Source organism: Nannospalax galili, unplaced genomic scaffold (genome assembly GCF_000622305.1).
Source record: "Nannospalax galili isolate Female #2095 unplaced genomic scaffold, S.galili_v1.0 scaffold278, whole genome shotgun sequence".
NCBI lineage: Eukaryota > Metazoa > Chordata > Mammalia > Rodentia > Spalacidae > Nannospalax > Nannospalax galili.
This window is the reverse complement of record NW_008347536.1, coordinates 2,602,095-2,626,060: the sequence shown is the minus strand read 5'-3', so window position 1 is coordinate 2,626,060 and position 23,966 is coordinate 2,602,095. Positions and strand designations below refer to the sequence as shown.

The following is a 23,966-nucleotide window of genomic DNA, read 5'->3' as shown; positions in this document are numbered from 1 at the left end:
CTTTATATGTGACTTGTTGTTTTTCTTTTGCAGCTTTCAGTATTGTCTCTTTGTTCTGTACATTCAGTGTTTTTACTATGATGTGCCGAGGAGAGTTTCTTTTCTGTTCCTGTCTGTTTGGTGTTCTATGTGCTTCTTGTATTTATATGGGCATGCCTTTCTTTAATTTTGGGAAATTTTCTTCCACGATTTTGTTGAAGGTCTGGTCCATGCCATTAATTATGTTGGGATTCTTCTTCCTGTATGCCTATGATTCGTAAATTTGGTCTTTTTATGGTGTCATACAATTCCTGCATATTCCATTTTTGTGATTTCTTAAATTTTTCAAAATCTTTCCTTGAGTGGTCTAGTTTGCCCACTTTGTCTTCCAGTCTTGATACTCTGTTTTCCATTTCGTTCATCCTATTGGTGAGGCTTTCTCCTGTCATTTCTAATTGGCTTATTGAGTGTTTCACTTCCTTCTTCATTTCAGCCTTAGTTTTCTTCAGCATTTCTAACTCTTTTCTGAATTCATTCAGAAATTTATCCCTATCTTCCTTCAGTTCTTTGATTTCTGTTTTTGTGTGTACTTTAAATTCACTGAATTCTTTTTATCATGTTTATAATCGTTCTTTTGAGTTCCATGTCCTGCATTATCTCTAGGGGGTTCTCACTGTACTCCTCTAGAGTACTATTGGTATTTGGTGAGGATATGTTATTTTGGTTTTTCATGTTATTATTTTTTCTCTGTGATTGTGACATGTGAATTTCTTTTGTAGTTTCTGATTCTTGTGTGAGCCTCAGGCCTTCAAGTTTAGGTCTGCTTCTTTTCATTAATTTTATGTGTTTTTGAGGAGTTCCCACAGAGGCCCAAGTCAGATGAGGATCAGATGCTCTCAGCCTTTCTCCTAAGGTCTGGATCCCTCCAGGAACCATTTTGGCCTCAGGAATTTGGGGGTTGGACTGGCCTGGGAGCCTGGCTCAGGAAAGATGCTGGTCTAGGGCAGCTGGTGGCTGTGCCACCAAGAGATGCAAAGGCAGATGGGGCGGGAATAGGCCCTAAGGCCTCCTGGGGACTGCACTGAGGAGCTGGGTTGGTCTGGATGCAAAGGATCAAGAAGAGGAAAGGTTAGCCCCAGTGTCCCAGAAAGAGGCTGGCCGGTGGTGCAGGCCGAGGGAAGCAGAGGGAGTTGAGGGTGGGGCCAGGCCCAGAAGCAGTGCTCCTGGGGCCTGGAGAAGGCACTCAGTTGGTCTGGATGAAAAGGATCAGGGAGCAGTAGTGGTTCCTCAGGTGTCTGGGGCCCCAAGACAAGGAATGGGCCAGGGCCCAAACTCAGAGGAGAGAATGGCGGTGGAGATGGGAGGGTGAATTGGGCTGGGGGAGTCAAGGCGGGAGGGTCCAATGAACTTACCCCAGAGAGAGGCCTGAGGGTAGGAGAGAGGCCTGCAGGCCCAGGGAAACAGAAGGAGGTGAGGGCGGAGCCAGGCCCAGAAGCAGAGCTCCTGGGACCCAGAGAAGGCAGTCTGTTGGTCCCAGAGGGAGACATGCAGGTTGCTAGAGTAGATCTTAATGTTCTTATCACAATAAGGCATGGATGGGTCAGCATGTGAAGGGATGGATATGCTTATTAGCTTGATTGTGGTCATCATTTCACATTGTATTACATGATTCAAGTTATCACATTGCAGACCTTCAATATTCCATTTGTTAATCGTGTCTCAACAAAGCTGGAGAAAAGTGGAATTGAGACAAGCATGTGATTAATGTTCCACCCAGTAGAAAGCTTTGCTCTATCAGCATACAGGGACACTTATAGGTTGAGACACCAGAGATATCCTTGATTGTTGGCTCGTCCACTGGTTCTACTGGTTGGATCTTGAACCAATCATCCGGCTCTCTAAAGTCAGTTTCCTCATCTGTAATACAGAAGTCACTCTGGTCATTATCTGTCTATCATTTACTGAGTGTTCACGGTGTGTCTAGCTCCGTGCTCAGAATGTTGAAATAGAATCTCACACCATCTTCCTAGTACCTCTAAGAAGGGACTGGGTATGAGGGTGTATCCCAGTGATACTGCTACTAAATTGTGGAGTGGGGATTACAATCCAGGTCTGTTGCTCAAGAGTGAGTGTTATAACTCTAAAGAGGCTTCAAAGTGTTTCACAAATACTGCTTTCACTACTCATGTGGAGGTTAGACACTAATCTCAACTGGTCAAAAAGCATTCTCCTTGTTTTGTTGCTGTCTTTTTGAGACAGGGTCTACAAGCAGCCCCAGCTGGCCTAGAACTTGCTATATCAATCAGGCTGGCCTCGATCTCACAGAGATCCGCCTGCCTCTGCCTCCTGAGTGCTTGGGATTAAAGGCGTGTGCCACCACACCCAGCTAAAACATCCTCTTTTGAACTGATCTGATTTGGGATTAATATACAAGGGCTGGATTAAGCTTTTGCTGAGTCTAGCAGCCCTTTTGCTGCATATGCACAGACTAGGGACCTGTTTCCTTTCTATTGGGCCCTCGTGGGACTGACTAGATAGTAAGGGCTCCCCAAAGGAAAAGCATCTCTGACCCTGCTCTCTCAGTTCCTGGTGTGTGGGGACTCTTTCCTTGGGCCTCAATTCCTTGTCTTTCTGCTTCCTGGTAATGGTCACCAACAAGGCATCTGAGGACTTTCCCCAAACATTTCCCTGAGCTAAATGCCCTTGAAATTAAGTCTTTCAATAGCTTCATTGTATCCTATTAACTAAAAGCAGGTCCACTAATTTCTCTTATATTATAATTTTTAGATAGTGTATTAAATATTAAGGACTTGAAACTCCCAGTTCACGCTACTTCAGATAAAATGAACTTTTTCTTTATGTCTAAAATATTAAATTATGTCACATATCACCACAAAAAGAGTTTTAGGACTTTGGGTTACAGTCAGAATACAATCATTATGAAAGAACTAAATTCTGTGCACACACACAAACACACACACATTAGCATGGAAAACCAAGACCTATGATTTTTAACTGGAAGTCCATATGGGACCTTTTGGGCAAAGCAGGCTTTCATGACTTTTCAAAAGTCAAAATCAGAACTTATGAGCCATTGTTCCACATGAATAAATGTCATTTAGTTCTTACACATATTTTAAAAATACTTTAGTATTTTTATTTTATGTGTATGAGTGCATTGCTTGCATGTATGTAAGCGCACCCATATCATTTTAATGTCTCTGGAGGTCAGAAGAGGGCATTGGATCCCCTGGAACTGGCAGTTCTTAGCTACCATGTGGGTTCTGGGACAGAAACCTGGGTCCTCTGCAAAAGCAGACAGTGCTCTTAACTACTGAGCCATTTCTCCAGTCCCTTACACATTTTGGGGGCCATGTTTTGAGATGCTCTAGTGTGTGGATAATTTGAATCACAAAATTTTAGAGCTGGAGGTTATTTGAGAAATCATTTAGTACAGAATTCTCACATTCCTGGTGAACGGAATTGACTGTTCAAATACAATGCACCATATTTTACTTCATTGACTACCTACTATATGCCAGGAATTATTCTGAATACTTTACAGATATTAACACATTTTGTCCTCCCCAAATCTCTCAAGGTAGATACTACTATTATTCTCATTTTATAGTTGAAGAAACAGATACACTAGAGTGAAATAAGATATTGAAGATCCAAATCTAGGTAGGAATACTCATTAACTTCTCCCTGTTGATGGATGTAGAAACAGAGGCTTTGAGGGAGAATGACTCATTCAGTGCCACAGAGCTATGGCTAAGAGTCCACCTCTGTGAGAGGCCTTGCCTTTGCAGGGCTGTGGTGGTATGGGAGTCTGATGGAGTGTGAGTGGCCATGGATACTCCTTTCCTCTTTTCTACCCCCATACTACCAAGAGCAAGGTGAAGCCTCTTGCTCTTGGTGGTGCTGTGGCTTGGCGGCTGGGAGTTAGGCCTAACTCATAACTTGTTCTCCAGGACTCTTTTATGTAATCACCTCCTGTGGTTACAAAATATTCTTGTAGTGGTTTAAGAGCATATCCACTGCAAAGATGTTTTGTAAACAACAGTAACAACCACAAATCCAGAAACATCCTAATTGCATGGAATGTAGGGAGAAGAAAGTAAAACTGTGGATCTGGCCACCCAAGGACAACCACGGTTGGCATTTTCTGATTTCTTCTAGTCACTTTTGGACAATGCACACGTTGTTAGTTGTGACTGGAAAGAATACAACATTATATTTTCATCTCAACTAAGTACTTTCCATGTTATTACCCACTTTTGTAACCAGCTTTTAAAAATGTCAATAATATATCATTTTGCACATGTGCTATAATTTACTTAACTATGTTCTTGTTGTCAAGCAATTGCGTGATTTTAAATGTTTCATTATGATAAATAAGTCAGTTCTTCCTGAACAAATCTTTGTGATAGTTAAGCTTACTTCTCTTGGAAAGATTTCCTTCATGAAAATACTGGAACTTCTTTTTACTTAAAACAATAATTCATTATGAATTTAGTACTGACATTAATTCTGAAGCTCTTAATTATCATTACAGAAATATGCAAGTCATCATGGAATTTTAAGTTAGTGTCACACTTCTTTTTTCAAGTCATGCCAAGGCTCTAGTTCTTACATTGACAAAATCTAAAATAAATATGTATCCTTATATATGCTGACACCATCGCTGCACATTCATATAAGCAAGGTCCCAGGAGCCTATAAGACTCCGTTTCCATATGGTCATGTACCTCCTCCCCTGGCTCTTACAATCTTTTTGCCCCCTCTTGAGAGACATCTGGGTACACTAACTTGACTTAATAGGCCTTAATATAAGTGACAGAATTCATGAGATTCAGTGGGGGGGGTACAGAAGGGTGCAGATGGGGTCGGATATAAAGATGATTAAGATGTTTTGTATGAAATACACAAAAATTCAATTCAAAATATAAAAAATGCATCCTTATATTTATGGACAGGCATGTCTCTCACCACTCATCAAAGAGGCTTCTTTTTGTAACAGATGGAGACTAACACAGAGTTCTACAACTGGTCAAATGTACAGAATAATTGTGAGACGCTTAGCCCTAAGTGACACATTTTCAATGCAACCTCTACACATAATATTGATGCATCTTTCAGCTCTCACCAGAGAGGTTTCCTTATGCAGCAGATGCTGATTAACACAGAAACTCACAACTGGCCATTTGCAGAGAACAAGAGGTTACAGAGTGCTCATCCTGAATAGGACACCTATTTCAAATTCTGTCTCAGGGCTTAGGGATCATTGTGGAAGATGGGACAGAAAGACTGTAAGAGCCAGAGTTGGTGGATGACTACAAAGAAACAGAGTTTTCCAGGCAGCTGGTCATTTACATAGATGAACTCACAGCAATGATGACAGCATGTACAAGTCCCATGTAAGCTCAAGCCAGATGAAATCCAAGCACAGACATGGGGAAGGGGTAAAAAATCTTAATCCAACCTAGGAAACTTTTGGCAACTGATGGCTGCAGGGAGGGGGACAGACAGTATCATACAGGGATGGAACTCTTGGTAGGTTGACCAGGTTCCAGTGGATGGACCCATGGTGAGGGACATGTGGGGATGCAAATCAGATTCTATAGGCCATATTGCAGATATAGTAGAGTACATTGAATTGGGAGGGGAATGTGGGAGGAGGTATGAATGGAAGAGGGGATCTAAATATCATCAAATTATATTGTATGAAAATCTCAAAAACAAAACCAAAAAACAGAATAGCAAGTAGAAATATACAGAAGGTATGTGGGTACATGCCTATAATCCCAGAACTCAGGAGGCTGAGGCAGGAGAACTAAGAGTTGCCAGAGTTCCTATAGTGGGAACGTGCTTCAAAAAATAGCTCAGTCTAAGCATGATAAAAATAAAACCAGACGAACACAATTGGAGAACAGTCTGCAGAATACCTGGCTAGTACTCCTCGAGACCGTCAAGGTCATGAAAAATAAGAAAAGACTAAGACACCATCACAGACATCACACTGAAGTGCGTTGTGGTCTCCTGCATTGAGTCCTGGAACGAAAAAGAACAATAGTGGAAAACTGTTGAAATCCAACTAAAATCTGGGTTTTAGTAAATAGTAATATACCAACATCACTCTCTTAGTTTTGACAAACACACTTGGAAAATGTTAATTCATGGAAACTTGGTGAGAGATATGTGTGAATTCTCTGCAGTATCTTTAATTTTTTTTTCTACAAAACTAAAATATTCCAAAATAAAAACTTTTTCAAAAGAGGAAGCAGAAAAAGCAGGCAGTCTGATGCGGTTTGTAGGCTTGAAGCTGGCATTTATCATAGCTGAGTGGATATGGACAATTGTTTCTTTGAGCTCTGGTCCACCTATTATGTATGGAGAAAATTGCCTACTGCAGAGGGGTATATATCACAACAATAATGACATAGATTTACTTAACATTATTGCTGGCACAATGTAAACATCGTTAATTTAGTTTGAATGTGCTTCTTTCCAGTTTCCTCAAAGGCAACTAAGAATTTTGCAAAACAAAATGTAGATTTATGAAAAAAGTGAAAAATTAACCATCCTTGTTCAATTCTAGATTCAGCATAAAGGAGCTGTTATGTGGATCTGGAAACGGTGAGTGATGTGAGATTTGGGGTCGTCGCTCTCATTTTCTGTGTGGTTACTGGATCATTTCCTAAGAGTAGGTGTAATGAGAAGATGCAAGATTTTGAAGCAACTTCATATTCTAGCTCTGACTGCCACAGACACTCAACTTACAAATGTCCATTGTAAGACACGGAAATTCTTTCATTTGGGCTGCTTAGAAAAACAATCTGGCAGAGAACTCAAAATGGTCTGTGCTTGGCTTCTATCCAAAGGCAAATTATTTTAGTATGAAAGTCTAAGGAAAATAATTTAACCACAAGCTATGTGAGTAGGAAAGGAAAAATAACCAAAGAATAAAGAAAAGCATACTCTGGCTTTTTCACATATAAAATTTTTTTTTGGGTGTTAAACTGCAGCACAGATGTATAACCTGATCTAAAAGTTAAAGTCTAAATAACAAAAGCAAAATAAATAATTCAAAATCTAAAACACTATTCTGAGATATTATATTAAAGTACAGTAGAAGACTGTGGATGGGCATAACTGAAACCTACTACTTACTGTCACCAGCCCTAGCATTAGGGCTTGCTATGTGACTTTTCCTGGGGTGTCTATTTCTATTCACCCTGGACACAGAGGGTAATAAGAGAGCAAATAATGAATTCCATCTAAGTCTGGCCTGGTGAATCAATGAGTCTACTGGGGTTACTTATGGGAGCATGGCTGACTTGGGTAACTACATCACCAGAAAGACCCCACCCCATGCATGGGTGATAACTCATGAAACCTGATCACCGGAGTTCCTTGTACAACTTTCAGGCAGCTACACCACTAAAAAGTCTCCTCTCTCACAGCAGTTTATTGCCCAAATGATAAGGGCCTTGTGAGTTTCATGAGCTTTCTCCCTCCCTCCATGAGGGAATGAGTTAATCTGAAGGAAACAGCTATACCACAAGGCTTGAGTTCAAATCTCCTTGAAGAATATAGACTACCTAACATAAATCACCTAGCTTCAATTTCCTCATTCTAAAACCTGAGGTAATAGCTATATGACAAGACCCTACGGAGTTAATACAAAAAAAGATTAGATGAGGTAATACATGTGGAGACTGTCCACACAAAGCTAACACACAGGAGAACAGGAGGCAATGAAGAAACACAATGATGGCTCAGTGGTTTACTGCTCTTGCAGAGGACCTGAGTTCGAAGCCTGTAACTCCATCTCCACTGTATCTGACACCCTCTTCTGGCCACTGCAGTCACCAACACTTATCTGCAAATACCCACATACCTAAACATACCTAAACATCATTCAAAACAAATTAAAAAGCAAGGAACAGCAGCAGAGTTTAATGCTAAACATAAATACCATCGATAATGGCCAAATATGTGATTTCATTGAAGAGTGAGTGATCTTGTTGACAGAAAATTTTTTCATTTGAAAATTTATAGAATAATACTGAAACTGTATACTATAAAGAGTTAAACTGAGGGTTAAACATATGGTACTGATTAACTTCAGATTCTTTCTGGCGGCCAAATTCGACCTTACTTGCTAGTGTGATACTTTTTGGAAGCAGAGAGAAGGAAGGGTGTGGACCAAATATCATTAATTAGAGCAGCAAATTCATCTTTGGGGTGTGAGCCTGATTAGCCGATTAGAGTCAAAATAATTCACAACAACAAAGTGTTTATCCAGGGAATGAACATTTGCATGCAAATAAATTTTCTATTGTAATTAATTTATTCTGTGAGTGATAAATTTCAGTGTTTTTAGGTAAAAACTAAAAGCAAAATACTTTATCTGTTTGCTGCTCCAGATTACAAATACATGTCTTATCTCCCTTGAATGAATAGCCCTGAGTTACAGAAGCTGGCATCTACTAGATGTTCAGTAAATGCTTATTAAAGTGAAGCCTCTGACTCATATTCCTGACCTTAAGTAGAGGTAACAGAAGGGATCAATCTTATCTTTGAGTCTGCACTCATTATTCTGAGCATAACAACTGTGTATCATTTCATGTGCATGGGGCCCGCTGAGGCAATTTGCTTTCATAAAACGGTTTCAGATGTGATCTTTTAATTTTTTCAGCTTGCTTTTTAAGCTTTCTATGCCCTCTCTTGTTGAAAAGGCATCAGCCATTGTGATCAGCCATCCGTATATTTTATCCTTTGGAGGTTTGCTCTTTTCTCACCTATTGTACACTGGGAAACCAGAAAGCCAATTGATTAGAATCATGCCTAAAAATAAGAGTATATAAGGTTTACGCAAGGGACATCAGAATTAGTATCTCAACTCAAATCTTCAGGTTGCAAATGCACCCCTTCTCCATCACACCATACAGTAGCAGAGGATGCTGATTACTTATTGAGGAACAGTGAGTTAGTTTCATTTGTATATTGCTACCTGTGCTTACAAAGGGATTATCTTTATTTCCTTAAGGAGGGATAGGCACTCCCCCACCAGGATCCCATTTTGAGGAGCTATTTTCAATTATTTGTTTACCTTAATATAATATATTCCTTCTTCTGTTCAAATATCTTAAAATTCAGACACTGCTAATCTGCCAACCCAAGTTCCTGAGGTTTTACCAGATGGGCTTCATCTGACCCCAAGCTCCTTCCCTCAGAGAATTTTTCCATCAGACTGTGAGGTTTCTCATGCTTGTGATTTGTCCAAGCTCCTGACCAGGCATGGCCTCCTCTGGAGTGAGGTCTGGGTTAAGATCCAGGGGTCAGTTGATCGTGGGGAACTCTTCATTCAAGGGCTCAGACCATAACATTTCTGCGTTGAGTCCAGATCAGAAAATAAAAACCATCTATTTGCGCTATCTCCAGATCTCTCCATGATGATTTTTTGGGGAAATTGTTTGCCTACTTGATATATTCATTTTCCATCCTAACACAATGTTCTTTGAAGTTACTAAGAGAAGAAAATCACTTTCAGCAATTTCAATCCAAGTCTGAAGCCAATGGAAAGAAAACATTGCTTTTATTGGCACAGAATCCATTAGAATTCTAATGAAGGTTAATTGCACCATTAAAACAACAACAACAACAACAACAACAACAACAAAAACCTCTCCTCTTGCAGTTGTCTTAGCTAATTTATAAGCATGATTCTCAGAATTCTTAAACAAAAGTGTAGAACTTTGAATTACTGACACTTGGCTTGAAAATTTCCCTTGAGTAATCAACAGGCTGGGGCTGGTGTTATCACTTTAGAAAGACTTTATTTATGTGTTTTTTTTTTTGGCAAGGTCTCCCTGTGGAGCACAAGGTGTTTGAAAAAAACTTTCTGTGACCTTCCCACTGCTGTCCCCCAAGTGCTAGGATTCTGTGTGGCCACCCCGACTGGGTCTTCAAAGTGCTTTGGAACCCAGCACTCTCCCCCCTTCTTTCCTTTCCCTTCTCTTTCTTCCCGTCTTCATTCTTTCCTTCTTTTATAACAAATTCCCAAACTTTAAACTTTTTCTTATAAATAGGATTGTATCTAAATTCCCACTGACCTAAAACTCAAGTTAATAACAAAGACCTAGAGGGTTTTCTGAACAAGTAACATTCAAATCATAATTGTAATTTAGATTAAAAATGGATGGGAGAGAGAAGGAAGGTCAGCGTGAGAAATAAAAATATTTGTTGAATGAATTTTTTAAAATATATAAACACACCCCAGGTTGGTATCAAAGCTCACGACACTCCTGCCTCAGCCTCCCAACTGCTGGGATGACAGATGTGCACCACCATGCCCAGCTCTTTGAATGAACTTTTTCCCTGCCTCAGAACATGGTCTATTTCATGGTTAACCCAAGCCTGTCCTAAGACTGTTATCACTACAGTCGAATGAACTTTCATATAAACAAAAATGAATCTTTAAAGCAGAAAATGAAAAACTTTCCCCTTAAAAAGAGTTGTACATTTTTAAAGCTCACAGGCACTTTTTGGATAATGTAGTCTAGAGATGATAAGAAAATTTCAAATTGGAAATCAGCTTCAGGCAATGGGTGGTGGATGTCTGGGGTGCTGTGTTACATATTAGATTGAGTCATCAAGGTTCACTGAGGCATGTAAGGATTGATTAATGATGTCTGCCTTGGTCAGGGGATGATAGGGGAGTTGCAGGATTTGTAGAAGGACATGTGTGAAAGAACATGTTCCAGGTGCTTATCACTCATCTGTTCCAACCTGCAACTTGATAAAGGAGAGATCTTAGGAGATAGAGAAGTTATGTGTCTGCCAATGGTCATACAGAAGTTTGTGACAGCTAGAATTAAAATTCAGCAGTTCTGGCTCTCATTTTAGACTCTCCTACCAATGGGAGTCATTAAGAAACACATGTTTATTTTTAAAACTAACAACTTTTGATGAGTTTTTGAGAATATAGTTCCTGAAAGTACAACTCAGAGATATACAAACTATATTAAGTGGTCTTATTGTCAGTTTTACATCACAGAGCACTGATTAGTAATGCAAAGAAATAGCATGTCAATATTAGTTTTAAAAAAACTGGTTCAGATGTTCCTTGAGTGATGTATTTCAGATGTTGGGGGAGTAGGGTGGCTTCTCTTTTGTCCATAGCTTAGATTTGTTCCTACTGTTAAAACTTTCCCTCCAAAAATGGTCTGGCACATGCTCATGCATGAACAACTTTTATTTGTATTTGTTTTCAATATTTTCATGGTGTTATAGAAAATTAAAATGACAAAATTTGAAAAAACTAAAATTACTAAAAAGAAAAAAGAAATATATACTTCCTAGCCATAGTAGACAGATAAGTTATCATTGGACAAAGATTCAAAGAACAAAATACCATATCTGGCAACATCTACAAAGTCATGGGGTACATAAAATAGAAGATTGCTACACACACAGTGTGCTCATGAGATGGGAATTCCTAACAGTATTTGTTGAAGCACAGGCCTTCTCATAGATCTGACAGATTTCCAATTCATTTAAGGTGAGATCTCAGTCAATTATGGTGTGCTATACCTTCAATGACAGCATTTGGAAGACCAAGGTAGAAGGATAAAGACCAGCCTGGGACATACAGTGAGACCTTATCTCAAAAAAAAAAAAAAAAAAAAAAAAAAAAAACAACAAGCAAATAAATAGACACATACAAAAAAAGGCCTCATTTTGAAATGCAGAAAATAGGGCCCAGCGTGACATGGAACTCACTAAGTAGCCCAGACTGGCTTCAAACTTATGAACCTCTTGCTTCGGCCTCCCAAATCTTGGGATTGCAGGTGTGTGTCATGATACTTGGCAGAAACTGGAATTTTCATTTGAACTTGGGAAGTGTGGGGGAGCCATAGAGAAATTGTGGAAGTAGAAGTTGGCTTATTGGCAGTAAGAGAGAAACTAGAGGATTCCGAGGGCTTCCAGACTTCAGTTCCCGTATTTCCTTGGGCCTTTCTGAAATCTACTACCTGGGCCTGTTAAACACCTCTACAATCTTCTGTTTGCTACTTTTCTTGAGATCAAGAGGGTTAGCACTTTCATTTACAATGCTATGACATTCATAGATTGACTTGCCAATACACCACAATACACAGAACCTACTAGAACTCCAGTAGGCTTACCGTGTAAACAGCTTTGAGACCAGTCCTCTATTCTCTCCCCTCTCAATGCTCTGTTTAACCAGATTATTGGAACTGCTAGTGTTCATTAGAACACCAGAGACATCCAGTTACAGGAAAACGCCTAAAATCAATTTCACTCATTTTAAAGATTTATTTATTTCTATTTTATGTTTACATTCGCCTACATGTATGCATGCATACCATGTACATGCTTAGTGCCCACAGAAGCCAGAAGCAGGTACCAGATCACCTGGAACTGGAGTTACAGACAGTAGAGAGCCAACATGTGGGTTTTGGGAACTGAACCTGGGTCCTTTGGAAGAGCAGCAAGTGCTTTCACCTGCTGAGTCATCTCTCTAGCCCCATTTTCATTGGTTTTAAAATAAACTAGGTGGAAAAGTTAGCTTGGGATACTGACTCCTGAGATTTCATTAGCTGGTTGGAGGTTTTCTGAATGAATGTGTTTGTGACACCACTCTGCTGTTACCTATGTCCTTCTGATGCCTTTGAGCTTCTACTCTGGATCAGTGGACGAGAAAGAACAAATGGGCTCCTCTGAGGACCAGGCTGTGCAGTGCCTTGTGACTTTATTCTGAGAGAAATAGTATTATAAAAGGGGCAGAGAAAAGAGAAGCGTCATGTAGTCCTGTTAATATCTGGCCCTGTGGTTGAGTGATAAGGCAGGACATAGGAAATGACATCTAAGGAACAAGGACATTGCTCTGAAGTGATGGGGTGCCATTTAATAATGTCCAAGTTTGCTAGAAGGAATACTTACCTTTTTACAGTATTTTAAACAAAATACTTTTCTTTAGTATGTCCATGGAAGGAAATCTAAATACTTGAACAGCATTTGGGACAATAGCCCTTGCCCCAATCCCTATCCCCATGTCAAACTCCTCACTAGACTCTCCCTGTAGTTAACACAATGTGTATAGGAAAGTTTTGTTCAGAGCTGAGCTCTCTGGGTTTGGCGACTAGAGAGTACAATGATTTTTTTCACGCAGCATGGCCAAAGAATAGAGATGTGTGGAAGATCACATTTTCTGGATAACCTGAAAACCATAAGAAACATCTCATTTGTTCAAAATGTAGAGAACAGGAATGAATTTCCGTGCCTTGTATACCTCACTGTAGCCAACTGGCAAAGCTCTACTTTACCAGTTCATGACTGGGCAGAATATGGCCTTTGAGATCAAACAGATTGGAGTGTGAATCTCAGCTCTGATCAGTAGCTGTTGCTTTAAGTTTCCTATGATACAGATTCGTTTTCCATTTATTAGCCATTCAGCATACATTTATTAAGAGCCTCCTATCTGCCAGACCTTGAGGCAGGCCCAGAGGAGCCAATGGTCCGCAGAAAAAGAGCCAGTCCTTACCCTCATAAAGCCAGTGTATTGTGTAAGCAAGAGAGGCACTGGACTGGATTCACCAGGAAAATGCAAGCTGAAGGCAGTGTAGTGCTGTCTTACAAGCACAGAGCCTGGAGTGAGACTGTCTGGGTTCAGGGTCTCGTTCTACTTTCTGGCTGAGCGTCCCATTGAGTAAGTTATTTCACTCATCTCTGTATTAGTTTCATTACCTGTGGAGTGAGGATAATATGTCACGCTCCACTGTGTTTTTGTGAAGCTTAAATGTTGAAAATTACATAGAGTTGCCCTGGCACATAGTTTTAGTATTTAATATTTAGTATTTGATGGAGGCACAATACATAGCACAATAAAGATGTGATGGAGGGTACTGATTGCATCAGAAGGATCGGGGACATCTCCCTGTACTAGCTATTAAATTATTCACTTTTTTGGTATAAACTTACTCTTTCACCTGGGTTGAATGTTGGAACTGCAAATGACAATTCTGCTTTGCAAACTGCCTTTCCGCTCAGCTTGAAGGAGAAAGAAGAGAGGAGGAACTTGTTCCTTCCTACTTTCTGGGTGATTTCTGTGACTTTCTGTGACCACACCCGGACAGAGCTTCTTCACTGGGCAGCAGCAGATCATTCCTAAGAAAAATCTCAGGCGAGTATGCTGTTTTCCCACTAGTAGTAAATTTTATCATACCCTCCCTTGGCTGAGCCCCCTCCTCAGACCACGGGCTCAGGACTCGGCCTTTTCTCCAGCTTTCCACATTTTCATAATTCTAATTCTTGATCCTTAGAAATAGCAGCTGCTTCCTATAATTGCCACCTCATGAAACCTTAGAGGAAAGGTCTTAGCTTTTCATCTAATGGGCCAGACAGTAAATATTTCAAACTTTGTGAGCCACATGCTGTCTTTGCTGCTTTTTTATCTGACAGTCTTTACAAAGGTAAAACAAACAAACAAAACAAAACCATTCTTAGCTCACCAAACAGAAACAGGCTGTGAACTGGATTTGGCTTACAGTTCACAGTTTGTACATCCCAGCTTGGAGTTTTCTTTTCTCCTTCTGTTACATAGATAATACCTTTTAAAAATAATTTAACACATTGTTAAATCATTATTAAATAATGAAGACACTTATTTAATAAGTCATTAGATTATGAACCTTCTATATGGTATGGTTTCTGGCTCCTCTCCAGACTCTGACAGATGTACTAGTAAACTGAAGCATAATCAGGTGCTAAGTAGGTTCAGGGCTACTGGGAATTCATAGGGAGGTGGGATAAGGGTGTTCCAGAAGAGGGAGGAAGGTGTATACATGTCAGTGAGCGGGAATGAGGCTGACTGTACAACATCTATGATCAGAGTAGAAAGAACCATAAAGCCCATGCAAGATTTGAAGGCCGTGTTGTGCATTCAGTTTTCTGTTTTCAAATTTAGACAGAGTACAGGCTCATGTTCATATTTTGAAAATACCTTCTTGGGTAAAATAGAGTTACAAGGATTAAGTGGTGTAACATTTACAAAATGACTTACAAAAACCAACAGATTCTCAATCAATCTCAATTTCCCCATTTGTATTCCCTTTTGGTAACCATGGGGCTCTGTGCTGGATGTCTGACAACACTGCAACCAATCTGCTTGCCCTTAGTGGTGGTCAACTTTGGAAGGATGATTTTTTCAAACAGTGAAAAATCTCTCTGACCATGTGAAAACAGATATTAAGTACAATTCTTTTATTCTTGCACTGTCTGACCACAAATACAGTTTTTCAATCAAATGCACAGTGACCTGAGCAAGGTTCTAAGAATTATGTTCATGGCCACTTGGCAAATACATCCTTGGCAGCTTTTCTGCTGACTTGGGAAGTCTCACCCCCTCTCCTCACTCTGAAGGATTTAGTATCAACCTCAAAATCAACAGCCTTAGGACTCAGTAAATGTTCTCATGCTCCTCTGACAAGGCAGATTTAGTGCATAGCAGAAATTTGGACACCTGGACCAAGAAAAAGCACAGGAGGCGGACCCTGTGGCCAGAGCCTGTGACTCAGCAGGCTTTCCCGCTGCCTCAGCTGCACTGCACACAAACACATTCTCAGGTTCAGACATGAGGACAAAGTGGCTTCTGGAATGAATGAGCATGAAAACATCACTGTCCCAGGAATGATATGTATGGACCCCATTGTCTAAACCCTGTGCTATGCAACCTGGGAGACTGTGAAGAGAATAACTTGGTCCTTCCTGAAGCATACAGTTTAATGGGAAAAATGACAGAAATATCTGGGTGCTGGGATCTAACTCTGAGGAAGCTGCGAATCCAGTTGGAGAGCACACAAAATAATTTCAAGCCAGTGCACAAGGAACCCTTTGGCTTCCAGACAGGGACTAGTTTTAAACATGTAATCGCCCAGGCTTGTCCTCCCAAGTGGGAGAATTACAGGTGTGTGCTACCATGCTGGGTTCAGGGCCCGTTTCTTTATCGTTAATGCTTCTGTTCCTGGTCACCTGTCTAGGAACTAGGTTCATTTTTAGGAACTGGTTCAGTTAACAAGTCAGGAAATGGATATCTAGACTTTGGATATGTTGAGACCAGAGTTCCAATCCCTCCAGTGTGTGGGACGCAACCACATTATGGAAGCCTGAACCTGAGTTTCATGCTCCTACTTGTAGATAAATACAACTTCACATGGGAAGAAGCTTCTAGATCTCATTTCTTTTTTTTTTCAGTTGGCAAATGAGGGATGAAAAAGTCAAGCATGAAGGCGGTGACTGTGGTCTTCATCTGATTATCCAGCGGGCCTGACTAGTGACTTGTCTTTTAGGAAAGAAAGCCCAGGCCTGGAAACTGGAGCCCCACTATCTGCCTCACCAGGTCATGAGAATGTCTTGTGTCCTGAGTTCATGTCTCTGAACTTGTATCCTTTGTCATAACATTGAGAGCAGCTGGGCTGTTTATTCCCAGAGTCATGGCTCTGCCTGTAGGGCTTTAAAACACATTGCAAGAGAAAGGCAGGGCTTGTGTTCACTTATTTGTTTTCTTAAAGAAGCTCTTCACTTAAAAAATCATTTGAAAACAGAGGAACAAGGATCTCTAGATAGGCTGACTAGACTCAGTGGATGGACAAGCACTGGGGAATGGCTGGGAGCACCGACAACACAGTGGACAGTAACAGGGATGACAGAGTATATGGGCTCCAGTGGGGGGGCTATGGGAGGGTACCACTTGGGATAGATGAATAAGATTGTTTGGGATGTTCTGTATGAAATACACACAAAAATCAATAAATTAAAAAATATCTGAGGAAGAAGCATAAAAATTTGCTTCATGTTAATAAGTAGATGTGAAAAACATTACCATTGAAATCTACCCGATGACTTTGTATCCATGCTCAGGTGCCAAGGATCTCAGAAAGTAACCGACTGTGACTAGCAGTAATCAGATATACAGAAATTAGAGACTCATGTGCAAACATCTGTTAGTTGCATTAAAATGAGTCTTTCTGTATGAAACAATGTATTTTAAAATGAAATGGAGATTTTTTTAAAAAAGTTAAAACCTCATTCCATTTTATGTCTTACAGGGTTTATACTGAGTTCAATATTGTATAACTGTATTAATTCAACTGTAAACCTAAAAATTTACAGCCAATTTTGAAAGAGAAGCATCTTAGCTCTGGAAATTGTTATTGAATATGTCAATGCTGTTGTAATGAAATGCTTCTTCTAATTATGTGGTTATTAAATAAATATTTTTTTAAAGGAAAAAATGGTGTACAGTAAAACTAAAAAAAAGGAACAAACAAAAAACACAAAACAGAGGAACAATCTTTTCAGTCCAGGAATGGAGGGTGACTAAATATCAAGCTTTAGACAAGACTCCCCCCTTTTCCCATCACCACATTCCTCTTATCTGGAACTTCTATACTTATTCTGGTGACAATGTCTTTCATTCATATGACTTGGGGTCATAAGAATGTATGAAGATAAAATCACTTAAAGTTTTACTCTGTGATAGAAAACTACTAGCCTTCTAATATCAAGAACATCTAGCATTATCTTGAATGTCTTCTGAATCTTGGTGTTCCGATGTTTGTTTCCAGATGTCAGGATTGGTCCCGAAGACACAGGCCCGGGAGGTTGTAGGTTGTGAGTACACGAGTCATTATCACTTAATGTGGCAGCCTATAGTGTTTACCCTACTGGCTGGGCCTTACCATCTATCCACACAGGGTTCTCTAGCTACCTCCCAGCCAGTTTCAGTGGGTGAAGCTGGATGTGAATGACTGAATTTTAATTGCTGAGTTTTAATTCTGCTGAGTCTGGACCATGACACTGAAGTAGTGCAAACCATAGGAAGAGGACACTCATCTGATTACCTAAGTCTGAAACACTCGAGAACTCCAGAAGCCGAGGAATTCTGAGGCTAAAATTCTCTGGTGAGGCTTCACAACCTTATTTGCTTTACAAGAGCTCATGGTATGCCAATAGTGTATGAAGAAAAGGCTTGTGTCCCCTGTTATTAACAAAGGGTAAAAGAGTGAGCAGTGGACACATAGTTTTCTATCAGATGCCCTGACTGATCCCAGTTGCGGGAGTGCTTTGTAAAGGCAGCTGCTTGGCCACTCACCAGTGAAGTCTCTGGTGGCCCGAGGGGGATTCTACAGTGACTTCTGTCTTCCATCACTCTCCTGTGTCTCCCGTAATATTATGGATTGTGTTGCTTCAAGGTTTCCATGAAATAGATCATGGGGGAATTGTTCCTAGACTTTTCTTTGCCCTAGAGACATATTTTTTTTTTTCCTTTTCGTGGTGCTTGTGATTGAACCTGGGTCCTTGTGCATGATATAGCCCTCACTGGAGATAGAGAATTTCTTACGCGTGCACGTGTGTGTGTGTGTGTGTGTGTGTGTGTGTGTGTGTGTATGTGGTATGTGCATGTGCATGTTCATGGGTATGTGGGTATGCATGCACATGTGTGCACATTTGTAGAGAGGCCAGGATGGATGTTGACTATCTTCCTCTGTTGCTTTCCACCTTAGTTTTTGAGACTGGAGCTCTCACTGAACAGGGAGCTCATAAATTCAGCTGGAATGGCTGACTAGTAAGCTCCAGGATATACCTGCCCCAGCACTGGGGTTACAGATGTGAGCTGTTGTAGCGAACTTTTTGTCAGAGACAGAATTTAAACAACATTTTTGTACATTTCATACAAACTTCTCCAAAGCAGCATAATTTTAGGTAAAAACCAAACCTCCAGCAGTGTTTGCCTCAGACAAATTCCAAGAGAAGTCAACAGGATGAAGTAGATTTGATAGAATCAGGCCTGTGGCCTGGAGAAAACACACCCCTTGGCAACCTCTTTGAATACTCCAACATTTTCCCTCAGAAAGTGTTGTTTCTTGAATAACCATGTTAATAGGCATGACTCATGTGCTAGAGACCAGAGTCAGGATGTTCAAAGGCTAGGTAGGTGCTGCTCAGAGCAGTGCAGGTCATGGGTAATGGGAGGCTGTGCAGGTGTGAAAGGAAGCTTAGATTTTAATCGGGGGCCACTTGTGGGAGGATGATGTGGGGCCACCCAGGGCCTGAGAGGAGTGGGCCAGAGCCTGCAGGCAGCTGGAAGGTACTATGGAAAACTCATTTCCCACGGAAGCAGCAGGGTCGGTGGGAAGGCATGGAAGGGACAGCAGCAAGGCAGAAGGACTGGCTGAGTCACCAAGGATCCCAGACTTGGGGCCTTGAGGTTCTGGACAATCAGAGGTGGAAGAAGAGTGGGTTTGGAGAAGGATGCTATGTGCTGAATTGTAGGGTTGGGGTTGAAAAAGATCTTTTAAAAGTCAGTTTGAAAACTGTGGTCCTGGAGCTTGGTTTGGGGAGAGTAATCAAGTTGCCAAAGGTCATGACAGAGCCTGGATTTGAGCAGAGAGATTTCTAGTTTTGAAGCCCAGCTTCCCAACCCTGTGCCCTTGGAATTCTCCTTTTTTATTCTCATTAGTATCTTGGTGGCATGTAGCTCACTAAGAGGGACAGACAACTCGGAGACATAAAACTGCCATTAACCTGTTGGCAGTGAAACAAATGCTCATGATGGAGAAACCATGGACCATGAGTGGGTTGGTGAGTTTTTGAAAAGTTCTCAGCCCCCTCTCTAACCTATCACATCTTGTTTTCAGGTTTCTCTGCTAATTCTGGATCTCATAGTATAATAATACCTTTTATCACTGAAAGAATTTCAGTGATAAAAGTACTACTGCTTCTACTAGGCACTGTGTCCCCTACTCTGTGTCAATGTTCTGAGAGATGGTGAGGAATATTTCATCAAATCTTTATTATAGAACATTGCAGACGAAGAAAAAGAGTCTCAGAAAAGTTGAGCACCTTATCCACATCCTCACAGCGCCTTCCATTCCTGCTCAGACCCACTACTGACTCCAAAGCCATAGTGGTGTAGACCGGGTAGCTACACCACTGAACAGTGACATGTTTAAGAGATGCTGGAAACAAACGTATTCAGGCTTTTCTGGGATGTGGCTTTCACCTCCGCCTCCCAAGTAGCCTGGGAAATGATAGCAAGGAAAGTGGTTAACCTCAGAAGTAAAGGATGAGCTAAGAGGTGAAACGACTGCTATGTGGAGCTGAGCGAGGTGGTCTTTGCTATGCTGTGGACTTGCAGTTTGATTTCCTCTTTCTGTCGTTTCCTCATACCACAAGCAAGCAGATGCATTGAAAGTTTCCTGAAAAGCACAGGGACTTGGGAATTAGTCCTCAGGGCTCCAGTCTTGATGCACTGCCAATTACCCTGCTGTTCTTCAGAGTCTCCACATCAGCAGAAAAGGAGTTTCCTTGTACCTCAGCCCTAAGGCTGAGGCACCTTCCAGCATGCATTCATTTTGTATCCCTGTACCGGAGAGCTGGCGAAAACTGTGATGAGGGTCCTGAGGCCTCATCACAGTTGGGAGAACTACCATCCTGGGTCTTGGGTAGTAGGGAAATTGGCTGACCCCAGGTGAGAAGTAGCAGTAAAGGCCAGAAGCTTCCCTTGCTGTAGCCCAGGATGCTGTGAAATCTATGAGTCCCCTTGGCAATTACTCTTTCACAGAAGCCCAGGCCCTAGGTCATGGCTTCATTGACAGGAAACACATGGGGAGGAAGGGCTTTCGGAGTTCCCTTCCTCGAACTTCCCATTCATGAGTCAGCCACCACAACTAAGTGGCAACATTTAGTCTCTCTCCTCTGGAGCACCCCCGACCCCAGTACCCAGAGATAGAGTCAGGATGTCGAGGGTTCCCACAGGAAAATGCTGTGTGCATCTGGTATGCATTTCAATGATGACCATTGAGTCGCCACCAAGCATGGTGTGGCCTGGCTGAGGGTTTGGTTTCTTAGTTTTTGGCCACAGAAACTCCTTTGCTTCAAAGAAGTTCAAAGCTACTTTACGGTGCCCAGTCAGCTTCTTAGTGCATCAGAGATAGAACCGAGTACATAGCACAGCAAGACATTTCATTTTCCATGTGTCAGGTACTGATCTGAGAGCGTCAAGAGGCTCAGGTTATTTAATCTTGTAACAGCTCCAGAAGGGCTTCTGTTATTCATCCTATCTTGTAAGTTAGGAAACAGCAGAGAATGCTTATATAATCTTCCCAAGGTCTCTTAATTTGGGTAGGCAAAGCCAGAATTCAAATCCTCATTAAGGCTCACTCTACAGCCTTTGCTATTAAATGCCACCTTCTAATATCTACATTAAACTACTAGAAAGTAACAGCATGGAGAAAGAATATAATAAGAGAAACAAGAAGATTCAAGACAGGCTGTCAAAGGATGTTTAGTTTTGCTGGGATGGTAGTGATGGAGAGAGAGAGAGGTACCTAAAGAGGTGTCTGGTCTGCAGATCCAGATTGTTCTTAAACCCAAATGCATGTTATTCCCAGGACAGAGGGTCAGAGGGGACAGTGTTCAAGGGGCCTAGAAGAAAACAGTGTGTCTATCTGATGCAATCATAAAGGACTTCTTAGGCTGGAAGAACCAATGATAATGGGGGTTAGTCCACGAGGTCTTTATAGGAGGTGGACTAGATTAAGCAAAAGCACAAGGCAGATAAATCAACAGTGAAGGGCTGTACTTTCCTGGATCCCAGGTGAAAGGAAGCAATGAGAGAGCCAGGCTGGAGAAGTCTGATCACAGGAGACCCACAATAGCCTAGGGAGACTACGTTTCATTTGCAAGGCAGTGGGTAGCTGTGACTATTCCAGAATGCACAGGGTGTAACAGAACAAAGTCTTCAGAAGCAATCTCAGGGTAGGGCATGGGGGATGACCAATATAGGAACAGAGAAGCAAGCAGCAAAGCCACCGAGGAGGTGCCAGACTGACAGCAGCTCACAAGAAGGCATGGACTGTAAAGAGGGTACCCTGAGGGAGACAGATCTGACAGGACGTTGACACAGAAAGGATAGGACTCATCGGTGCAGAGGTGTTTACCCAGGGGGTAATTGGAGAATAGGCAGGAAGGAGGTGGATTGCTTTTTGAGACAGTTTGGAAGCTTGGAGTTAGAACAGATCCCAGTGATGGGCCAAATATGGTAGGCTGCTCAGAGGCTGCTGCATCCCAGTGGAATGACCTGAGGTCTCCTGGCAGAAGGAGGCCGTGAAATCATGAAGACCCTGCTGAAGCATTGTTTATTCTAGAAGGGAACTCACAGCTTTCTTCTGTGTTCTTGGGAATGGTATTTAGAGAAGAGGGGTTCAGAGCACAGGCTCTGCAACTTGAATAGTCTAATTTGATTCCCAGCTGCACTTGAGCAATTTTCTGAACCTTTCTGGACCTTAATGTTAAGGAGCTAATAATAGCACCTGCCTCCCAAATGTATTAAGCAATGTAAAGTGTGAATGCATGTACAGTTCTGGGGACAGTAATCCACACATGGAAAATGCTAGATGAATGTCAGCTGATGTTATGAATGTTAACATATACGACACCTACCTCTCTAGCCACTTTCACATTTCCCATAAGATTGAGTTACCATGGTGATGCTACTAAGCTGTTTGTCTACCATCTAGGCTGGGAACCTAGGCTCCAAGTAGTTAAGTGTCTGGTCTGTCTTCAGTGGCAGAGCGGAGAGGATAAGAGCCACTGGCTCTCAACCCCTCGTTACCTTTGGAGTGCAGGGAAGTTCAGGAAAGGAAGAACAAAGATTTTCTTCCTGCGTGTTGTTCCTGGTGTGTCCTATTAGTTAAGTCCCCAAATCCCTTCCCCAACAATCATCTTGGGCATGAAGATGATTGTTGGGGAAGGGATTTGGGGACTTAACTAATAGAACACACTCTAACTCAAGCCTTTGTGTGTGGAAACAATATCTGGGGCCCAGGACTAAAATGCTACCAGTCAGCCTTTGCTTTTTGGATAATTCTCTTTAGAAGGCACAAGAATTTCTTTAAAACCGAAGTCCACAGCTTGGCCATGAGACAGGTAAACTGCGCACCGAGGAAGACAGACCATCCTATTGTCTGATTGTAAACTAAGCCGAGGGAGAGGGCAAGGGTCTCATACCAGCAATCGTCTTGGGCATGAAGACTGGAAGGAAGAATAAAAAGGGAGGAAGACAAGAGGGAATAAAAAGGTAGGAATAAAAAGACACAGAAATAAAGAAAAGGGGTAGGAAATGCAAGAGAAGCCTCCACCTGCCTAGCCAGAATGGGGCTCCTTTTTTAAATTCTCCTTCGTTGGATCCTGGGTTTATGGAGGTAAAACCCAGGATACAAGCCTCTCCATGTGAACCACTGTCCTCCTTCCAGGACTGTCTCCTTCCTCCCACCCTGCCAGCAGCCTGAGCAGCTTGGAAGCTACAGGGCTGAGTGCTGACAGCCTGAGAGCAAAGATTGTGCCAGCTAATGGATAGACACTGCTGGGGACCACATCTTAACCCCTCGCCCTCTCCCTCTGCTTAGTTTACAACCAGACAATAAGATGGCCTGTCTTCCTCGGTGCTCAGTTTACCTGTCTCATGGCAAAGCTGTGGACTTGGGGTTTAAAGAAATTCTTGTGCCTTCTAAAGAAAACTATCCAAAAAGCAAAGGCTGACTGGTAGCATTTATTCCTGTGCCTCAGACATTGTCTCCACACACAAAGGCTTGAGTTAGAGAGGATCACATTCCCACGCTGGAAAACGGTTCTAAGTTTTTTTGTTAGCTTTTTCTATTTTGTTTTTTACTCTGAAAAAAAAAGTGGATGAAGATAGCAGTTGGTTTGTTTATTTTCCTCTTTCGGGGAAACCTTTCACTGGTTCCTTTGAACATTATCCTCAGCTTAATCTCCTAGAATAGACTTAAACTATGATTATTGATAAGGAAAAATAAAAGTTAATTTGGACAGGATTCTCCATTTTTTTTGACTTGCAATAATGAGACAAAAAAAAAAAAATCGAAACCCAAGAACCC

At 41.4% G+C, this 23,966-nt stretch overlaps 1 protein-coding gene and 1 non-coding gene across 3 annotated transcripts in view; both read right to left on the bottom strand.

The window, feature by feature from the left end:
- The window catches only part of Me3 (malic enzyme 3), a 222,268-nt gene that overhangs the window by 169,121 nt on the left and 29,181 nt on the right, over nucleotides 1-23,966 (bottom strand). The gene's annotated exons all lie outside the window — the stretch shown is intronic.
- On the bottom strand, nucleotides 10,365-10,430 carry LOC115072227. The gene has a single exon (XR_003851294.1). It is a non-coding gene; the product is annotated as a small nucleolar RNA SNORD58 (small nucleolar RNA).